The sequence below is a fragment of the Tupaia chinensis genome, unplaced genomic scaffold (genome assembly GCF_000334495.1).
Source record: "Tupaia chinensis unplaced genomic scaffold, TupChi_1.0 Scaffold000231_1, whole genome shotgun sequence".
Taxonomy (NCBI): domain Eukaryota; kingdom Metazoa; phylum Chordata; class Mammalia; order Scandentia; family Tupaiidae; genus Tupaia; species Tupaia belangeri.
Genome location: NW_006159706.1, coordinates 230,598 through 234,341, shown reverse-complemented (window position 1 = coordinate 234,341; position 3,744 = coordinate 230,598).

Sequence of the window (3,744 nt, the reverse complement as noted above, 5' to 3'; positions counted from 1 at the left end):
AAAGCACCTTTCCCCCCCAAGTCTGGCATGATCACACTGCAAACCCTTCTCCCTCCTGTCAGGATTCTGGGCATACATGCACACCTGACTGACATTGGTTTGTTTTTTTTTTTTTGAGAGATTTTTTGTTATAGGGTATGTGTGCTCACTGGAAAGACAGAGAGAGACAAAGAGACAGAAAGTGAGGGGATGGCCATGCCACAATCCTTTCTCCTCCAATCTCCTTTCAATAAATATTTTGGGCATGCATGCATATATACCTGATGTGAATTTTTAAAAAAAGTTTTAAAGATTATTTAAACTTTATTTATTCTAATTTTACCAGGAGGGACAGAATGAGAGAGATAGAGAAAGAGAGAGGGAAAATGAGAAACCAAGCCACCAGGAATTGAACTGTGGTTGGCCACGTGGGAGTCCAGTGCCCGTAACCACCACGCCACCTGTTGGCCCCAGTGATGTGAATTTCAAGCCGCTGGTTCAGGACTCAAACCATGATGACCTTGTGGGAGTCCAGTGCCTTAACCACACTATGCCACCTGCTGGCCCTGGGAAACCATTTTAAAATGATTATATTATAGAAACAAATGGACAAGCCTGGGGCAAGACAAGGAGGGTGTCACTGTGGCCATGTTCCTGTGCTCCTCAATTCCTTGGTCCCCTATGGTGCTCATCACAGAGCACAGTGTGCCGAAGAAGGGGTTACCTAATGGAATATCCAGAAGACCTCATGCATAGCTTCGTGGAGTTCATTACTTTGATCTAATTTGTTTACTCATTAAATTCATTCAGTGGCCTAGCTCTTTGCAGGCTCTGGGTGAGGTGATTCTGCAGCCACATGCGCTCTGTCATCTGCCAGCTCAGGGGCCAGCTCCATCATGTGCCATACCTGGCCATTTATCTCGGAGACCCAGAGTCCTCCAGATCTACTGCCCTTCAAGTTCTGTGCGGCCCCTCAGCTTCTCTCCTGTCTGCCTCGTCCTCCCCGTTGTCACTGTTTGAAGACAGCCATAGTCACTTCTGGTCCAGATTACTGCGATACCTCTTAGCTGGAGGCCACTAAACTCCTTTTTAATTTTTAAGCAGAGGTAGTGTCAATGACAAAGCTACACTTAGACACTTCCTTGTATTATAATACACTACCTTTAATTTTTATTTATTTATTTATTTAGAGATTTTTTTTCCACAGGGAATGTGCACTTGCAGGAGAGACAGAGAGAGAGTGGGAAATCACCCCCCTGGGGAGGCACGCTGCAATCCCTTCTCCTCTATTTTCCTTTCAGGATTTTGGGCATACATGCACATGTGCCCAGCATGAGTTTCAAGCTACTGGGTCTGGGACTTGAACCTCAGTTGACCATGTGGGAGTCCAGCACCTTAACCACCATGCCTTTTAAATGATCCAGATATAACAGCATTTTCTGTGTATTCCTAAAACATTTAAGCATTTCAATTAACAATATGATCAAAAACAAGGGCATCATTTTAAAGAAAGCAAAATACCTGATGCCTTCTTCATTAACTTTAACCGTTATTAACTTAATTCAACTGTGATCTCATTACACCATAATGAGAATGATCCTTTGTAGGTCATCAGATTTTCTTAGACCCAGAAAGCTATTCCTAATGTTTTTACTATTCCACCGCGAAGTGGGAAGTTATTTCCCATTTCCACTTTGCTTAACTTGCTCTGCAGCATATTTAGTTAAACTTCATTCTGGTTCACCAGAACAAAGGCATCCCTGGCTGCTCTGGAGTGAATGTTGCATTGTCTGATTTTATTGTGTCCTATTTCCATGGGGAGAATTCTGGAGGTAGTGGGGAGCAGATTGTACTAGCTCATTGCTTTTCCTCCCTAATTAAGTACTTGAGGAACAGGCATGGGATTAGAACCGTGAGAGATAAACCAAAATAGGGCCTGGAAGCCTTTCTGGTGCTAAATATAGAATTGGAGGAGAGAGAAGGGAAGCAAGAATTTGGACCTGCCCTTCAGTTTCCTTGGGGATTTCCCCCTTTTTGTCCCTGTCCTCCTTTTCTTTTTTTCTCCTTCCCTCTCCTCCCCCCCCCTTTTTTTTTTCTTTGTATTGTGGAAACCTTAGAGAATAGATAGTAATTTTATTTCCACGGACAATTTTTTTTTACATTAAAATGTAAAAAAATTGGTATAGGGCACATGCACTTGCTGGAGAAGGAGAAAAGTAGAAAGAGAGTGAGAAACCACACCCCAGGGAAGATGCAACTCCACAGTCCTTTCTCCCTTCTCCTGTCCAGATTTTGGGTACACAGGCATTTTTCCCAGCTTCCAGGTCTGGGATTCAAACTATGCTGCTGGCCACGGGGTACCCAGACACTTTAACTACCATGTTACTGGCTGGCCCTCAAGGCAATTTTTTTTTTTTTAATGGAAGGGAGTCCAATAAACACTATCTCTGATAAAAATACCTGTTCAACTCTTGAAATATGCTCTTTTTCTTTTTTTTTTTTTTTTCCATCAGAGGGTGGATGCACTTGCCAGAGAGACAGAGAGAGGGAGAGGAGAAAGCGCTCCTCCGTGGGGAGCGGTCGCATCACAATCTCCTCTCTCCATTTCTCCTTCTCCTTGAGATTTTGGGCATGTGTGCCCACATGCCCAGAGTGTTTTGGTTTTTTTTAAAGAGGTTAGGTCACATATGCTCTGGAGAGAGAGACAGAGGGAGGGAAGGAGGGAGGGAGGGAGGGAGAGAGAGAGAGAGAGAAACAATGAGAGGGAAAGTGAGAAATCACTCCCCAGGAGGGATGGTTACGCTATAATCCCTTCTCCTCTATCCTCCTCCCAGGAACTTGGCATACATGCCCGTCATGATTCTGGGACTCAATCCATGGTCAGCCTCATGAGAGTCCAGTGACATAACCACTATGCCATCTGCTGGCCCCAGCCCAGAGTATTTCTTAAGCCGCTGGGTCTGGCACTTGCATTGCACAATTAGCTATGTTGGATCCAGCTCTCATAACCTTCAGGCCATGGGCTGGATGTAAACATTGCTATTTCACCCTCCATTTTTCTCCTTTTCCTCATTTTTTAGCATTGAATTTCATTGAATGCCCCTGATAGAGTTTTCCTTTTTTTTTTTTTTTTTGTGACTCTTTTTGGTCTTTTTAATATACCTTCTTGCATTTGGAACTAAAAGTTAAATTTCATTTGGGCTGAGTAAAAATGTGTAGAAACGTAGACTGGTACCCTATAGCCTAGTGGTTAAGGGAGCAGGATCCCACATGGCCAGTGCGTGGTTCAGATCCCAGCTCTGGGGGCTTGGAAAACACTTCAGGCATGTATGTATGCATGCCCCAAATCCTGAAAGAATAGAGAAATAAGAGAGAAGGGATGCAGTGTGACCATGCCCCCATTAAGGGTGGCTTTCTCTCTCTCCATCTGTCTCTGACTCTGGTGAGCACACATGCCCCCTGGCAATTAACAACGAAAAGTCGGCAAATTATTTCACTCTCCACTAGCATACATTTTTCAGGTTTATTTACACATTTTTTTTATCAAACTATCCCTACCACTTGGACAGTTGTGAAGACTCACAGAATATTAGTCAGTGTTCTTTTCTGGTTTGAATGTATTTTAGTTGAAGAGTAAAGTCGCTTTGCCTCAACCCAACTGTGGTGGCACAGGTGGTGGGACACAATGTGGGTGCGACATGGAAGATCCAGGTTTGACTCTGGGCCCACTTGAATCCTCTGAGTGCAAAATTGCCATCCTGCCTA